Source organism: Xenopus laevis, chromosome 6S (genome assembly GCF_017654675.1).
Source record: "Xenopus laevis strain J_2021 chromosome 6S, Xenopus_laevis_v10.1, whole genome shotgun sequence".
Taxonomy (NCBI): domain Eukaryota; kingdom Metazoa; phylum Chordata; class Amphibia; order Anura; family Pipidae; genus Xenopus; species Xenopus laevis.
Genome location: NC_054382.1, coordinates 109009448 through 109015999, shown reverse-complemented (window position 1 = coordinate 109015999; position 6552 = coordinate 109009448).

Below are 6552 nucleotides of genomic sequence, written 5' to 3'. Positions count from 1 at the left end.
AAAGTGTTGCTAAAATGTCATATGAAAGGTAAAACTTCACTATGGTCCTAATTGATTTGACTGATTACACTGCATTCTTTTTTTCCATTTCTGGCTGTGTTCTTGATATTATTTGCTTAAAGTGCATGTAAAGGCAAAAAATAAAATCCCATTTTTACTTTCTTTAATGAATAAATAAAATATACTTTAATACTTTAATTAAAAAATGTGTACTGTTTTTATAAGAAACCTGACTGTATGCAGTGAAATTCTCCCTTCATTTGGAATTGTCAGACGGTCCCTAAATGCTCTGCAGGGAAACAATCATACTGATGAACAGCAGGGGGAGCCCCCGCCTTACTTCCCAGCCATGCAGAACTCAAGCAGCTGTTTGTTTCCCTGAAGAGCAGTCGGCAACTGTGTAGAGATTTGTATTGGATTTTATTTTTGCCTTTACATCCCCTTTACTGTTTCCAACTCCAGCTGCCGGGACAAAGATAATGGAGCCAGATTTAAACAGATAAACTGGGATTCTATTTGGAGGATTATTTTGCTGGAGGATTATTTTGCTGCCGCCACTGATTCTGCAGAGTTGGAGAACGTTTGTTTTAAACAATACAAAAACTATAAAATCCACATTAGATTACATGACAACACATGACCCAGTGCAGTCTGTATATTCTGATTATTAATCAGTCTTGCTGTATTGGCTTCTGGCAGATATTATTTGACTTGTGCTGTTTTGATAATGTATGACGATCCCTAAGCAACCCAGACCATACTGAGCATTTGCACAGTCTTGGTCTTGCAAAGATGTTTAACAAAATTACAAGATGGTGACCCCCTCTGGCCAACTTTGAAAGCATAAATCATTTGTTTTATTAGTCTTGTGGTGTAGTAAGTTTCTGTTTAGTATACAAAATACAGAATTTCTAGTCTTATTCTATTTTAGACTTTACTTCCCCTTTAAATAAAGAGAGAAAACTACTGTAAGAAAAATTCACAAAACTAATGATAGAGGACATTACTCTTTGCTTCTTCAGTTATTTTGTTAAACTACAATTATTCAGATTTTATTTAATGGATAGAGGAAATGACACCATTATCCATTATAATTTATGTTTGTTTCCAATAAAACTTCAAGCAGGTATTTGCCTGTTCCTACTCACAGCAAGGTTTTGCATTTTAGACTGCATAGGCAACAAACAAATGAAACTTCCTTATTCCAATAACAAAGCTGACAGGTCTGAATTTCATGTAAACCTGTTCATGGTTACTACTTTCTGGAGCTCACCACCAGCCCTATTCCTTTTCACAGGTGATGACTTATTCATTTTAGCACCTCTACTGGCTTTTTGTCCTAAGTAAACACAGCCCCTGTCATTTTACACTGGTCCTGGTGTGCCAAGGGGCACAATATTGCACCATTACATTATCAAGGGTCGTATTTAGAGTTATGGGAGATTATGAAAACATTTTTTATTAATTTATTAATAATTTATTAAATTCCGAAATTTAAAAAGAAATTGATTTATTTAAATTCAGGTGAAGGGGATTGCCCCTCAAGCGCAAATCGAGTTTTTTCTCCTAAAAAAACTCGATTTTCAGGATGCCACCAAATGACTCCAGATTCCAGGAAGTCCCCCAAAGGCTAAAACAGCAGTTCGGCAGGTTTAAAGTGGCGAATAGTCAAAGAAAGTACATGATAAATTTCGAAATTTGAATTTGAATTTTTTTAAAAACTCAAATCTAATTTTAACTATTCTCTTGTCAAATTACACTAAAATTTAGAAAATTTGAATTTTTAAATTTGAAATTCAAATTCGAAATTCAAATTTTCACTTTCGACCCTTGATAAACCTGCCCCTAAATATGCATTTTTTTTTACCACTGAGAGCTATTATTTTTTTAATTGGTTAAATTTACATTAATGCCAATAAAAGTTATGATAATTAAGGAGCTATTAACTAGTTCTCAGCACAATGTACACTTATAGGGACACGATCAGTTTTAGTTTTATGTACTGATTTTATTGTACTATATTTTTCAACCCAATAAATATCTTGGAAGGATAAATACTTATTAATAGACTGCATTATGCTATGAAATCAGGATTTTTAAAACCTTTTGTTAGGTGACCCAATTAAGTCCGAGAGTCAAGTTCATTGCTGAAGAATAAATTAGTTTTACACAATTAAACCCCCAACTTATTTTAATTACATTTTTAGTAGGCAATTTCAGTGTGTTTAAGGAGATCATGCAATGCCACTCTGAACAACTTCCAACAGAACCAATTCCTTATTGAGAATCACTCTGCTAGCTGGGGTATGACGTAAAACCCCACAGCAGAAAACAATCTTCTAAAATTCTGCAATATCATTGCTGCAAAGGATCCATTGGCTGTGGACATCACTGAAAATGATCCTCTAGGGCAGTAATCCCCAACCAGTAGCTCATGAGCAACATGTTGCTCCCCAACCCCTTGGATGTTGCTCTCAGTAGCCTCAAAGCATTGCATTAAACTCCTGGCTTGGAGGCGAATTTTGGTTGCATAAAAAACAGGTGTCCTACCAAAAAGAGGCTACTGTAGGCTTCCAGTCCACATAGGGGCTACCAATAGTCAATCAAAACCCTTATTTGGCACCACACAGGAACATTTGTCATGCTTGTGTTACTCCCCAAATCTTTTTACATCTGAATGTTGCTCACAGGTGGAAAAAGTTTGGGGTCCCTTGCTCTAGGGTATACAAGCCAAAGAAAACGTCTTGCACAAGCACTTGCTGGAAATTGCTGGTTAAGCCAGTGGTGACACTTTTGGGTGCTCTCACATAAGGCATTATGGATGGAGACATGCAAATCAAGTTTGGATATATGACTGTGAACTATTAGGCTGTATCTGTGCTATAAAACCAATGGTCCTGGATGCATAGTTGGCCACAGGGACATACAGGAGTGATTTGCATGTCTCCAAATATAATGCCTTATGTGAGCGTTAAACTTGGTATGAAGGCAGTGCTATGTGTCTAGAATAAGGCATGTGAATATCTTCTGTTTTCAGAAGGCCTTACACTGCATGTATTGCACTTGAAGGGCATTTTGGCTCCTTTTAGCCCGTCTCACCCTAACCAGGTTAGGTTCTCTGTTGGGTAATATATGAAAATGGGCAAAGTTTCCTCGGTCCTAGTAAATGTTATCTGCTGCTATATATAAACCTTGCACATTTTATTGCATTACCCCCTCAGTCTACTGCCTAGGTGAGCCGCTCAAGTAGACAGAATCAGAAGAATATAATAGAATAAGAAATAATAGAATATGAATAGAATAAAAAAGCTTTTTCATATATATGTTTATACTTTGGATATAAAATAAGTGTCTCTTACATTTGAATCACCATAAAATTAAGCAAGTAAAAAATGCATCTTATTGAATTGAGTCCACTGTATATTCATAAAATATCTCTTAGGTGCACAAAACAGAATACATGCAGATATATATATTTATTACGATTCTGAAATGTATATTTATCCTTTAAATGCTTGTCACTCTGCTTATCTAATACACGTTTCCATTCTGCAGACTCAAACAAGTATCAATGTAAAACAATATTGAAAACAGATTTGTTTTGTTTTCCTGAATATCTGTCTTATCTTTGCTTCATTATCTATATGTTTTAAAATGTAGAATATATATGATTGATACATTGATTTGGCTCTCAATTGTGCACCGCTCCCAGGCAGATTCAGGCATTATTTATTTTTATTAGTTTCTAATATGTCAATTTTTCTTGTTTATCTGTCAAATCTCTCCAAACATACATCATTCAGAGAGCGAGCAATCGGGACACTAACAAGATATAATTATTGTAGGGCTTGCTCCTTTTAAACATTAAATACAATTAAAGTTGCATGCTGGTTGGTTCAGGTCAAACATTTCCTTTTAATAACTAAATACATTCTGATGGAATCAGTGTTGTATAAATCAAAATATTTCCATAGTGGGGTATTCATTTTGCAGCCACAAAATTTGACTTTGTTCTAAATTACAGCATTTTTAAATATTCATTTGAATTATTCAGAATGCTATATACATATTAAAGGCCTTTAATTATCTTGATATTAATCTGCAGCATCTTTGATTATGAAAGAGATTTTTTTTTTTGTAGTTTACTGTAACTATGGACTGAAAATGTGAAGCATAAACATCTAACTATACATACTTTAACTCTTACAATGACTGCAAATTATTGTAAAGTTATTTTCTTAATTATATTTTATGTATATTGGACACTATTGGACCCTACCTACCAGATCAGATGCCAGGATATACACTTCATGCCATGTTATCTGATGGCAAATGAAGATTTTATTTATTGGGAAAGGTAATATTTAATTGAAGGGTGCTGTAAGAGAATTGTATGCACATTAAACATAGATCGTATTTCTGTATATGGAAGGGGAATATAACATTTCTACTGCCTCTTCCACCGAGCTTTCAATATTTTCTGCACTACTTTGAGCAGCTTTCTATATAAAATGTATTTGGATGGACAAGAAATATTTGCTTTAAAAGACAAGAGACGGCAGATACCCCATGTATTTCTGAAATTCTGCCCCTTAATAAACAATAGAGTGATTTTTAGTAACTAATTCCTCATATTAAAAAATGCAGTAATTATTGGAAACGTATTACAAATTAGAAAATTTGTGTATTTAAAAAAATATACAGTATTTATTTTTAATAAAACATATACTGCATCTCTGGGAGATACCAGTTAATACCAGTTAATATCAAACATCCTCACTGTAGTGAATATTTATGCATCGTCCTATATTGAAAGTCAAAGGAATAAAAATAGGTGTAGACAAAATAAAGAAACGTAAATAAGTAATAGCAATAAGAATATGAGACTCCATCTATGAGCTTACATATTCTGCCTTGTTTATACTATACATATGTATGTATATTATATTTTTTTGTTATTATATACACATACAATGCCCACGCTTACCCATGTCTTTTTTTTCTATGCCACCCAGATATACAGAACATAAAAATAATACAAATATTATTTGCTTGTATTTAAAGATTATTAATTTATATCTTAATGGAATGCTTCATTATATATGTTACCACTCAATAAATAAAAACCTACGGTATATAATATTTGCTAGGCAAAAAGGCTGGCTAAAAATACATTTATATATTTATATTATTATTATTATAATAATAATTATTATTTTCACTTAAATCAGTACAAGAACAACTTAATATAAACACAGCTACAAGGCTTATTTTCCCCCTTTGGTCTTTAATTTTCGATTGATGTTAATTAAAGAAATGTTAGTCTTTTTAACATTCAGCCACTAGGTAGCACTCTTGCACTGGGAACAATGTCAGATATTACCTATGCAGAAGGGCAGCATGCTGTGCCGAGCTGATTTACGATTTCTTTTCTGACTAACAGCACATGTATGAAACTGGGAAAGGAAAGCTGGCATGAAAATCTTTTTTTTGTTTTCTTACACATAGGGACAATTTTCAGGGATTTTTGTTGGGGTTCATTCTTTTAAGGTCTCCAGTAGACATTCATAGGAAGGATATGCATGTTTCTGTTTGTTCCTAAAGATGCAGGGGGGTCTGCTTTATAAAAACATCCTTATTGTCACTGTTCCCACTACTGACAGAGGCTCTTCCTTGAACAGGATGCATTGAGACTTTACCTCTAACAAAGGGAATAAGATCTATTTTTAGAAATCTTCAAACTCAAGCTTTGTGGAAATGGAATTAAATGAGTCGGGCTGGGGTGGAAGGGGGGAATGTTGCTTTTTAGGACTACGGCCAGGACAGAAAAACATACATTGATGTAGTGCTGCAACAAAGGTTTCCCATGTCTGGAGTGAAGTATCAAACAATAGTGCAATAATGGGTTAATTCTGTTAGAGACATTAGTTGGGGATCTAACAACTGTGCTCCAGTTTTGAAACCAATTCCACTGCTGTAGTTGCAGGACAGAACAGGGCCACTAGCTTCACAGGGGTCTCTTGGTGGAAGTAAAATAGTTTAAAATTAAAATTGTATTTTTAAAAAGTGGATAGAAAAATCTTTACCTTCTTTAAATGAGGTTTTAATTGAGTTATATAATCTGTATACGAATGAGGCAATCAGCTATATACAAAATTGTTTAAAGTTCTTTACCTAAATGGACATTTTTTTTTTCAAACATTGGACTCCGAAGAAAGAGTTAAAATTAAAAATATTCTTAATTGTTCCATAGATACATAACAACTCGTTATTATATTCTAGCCTATAGGTTTTTTTTATACCTTTAACAGATACTTTGAATGCAGTCATTCAGTGTAATTGATGCATGCTTATGCTAATTGTAATATTATGATTTATTATGATTTATGTTCAATTTGTTATTTGATGTTTATTCTCATCTTACTAATTGCTTGTTTTCTATTATGAAAATGAATATAAATACTTGGAAAAAAATAAAAATAAAAAAATTAATATTGACATTTCAAAAAAAAAAAAAAAAAAATATATATATATATATATATATATATATAT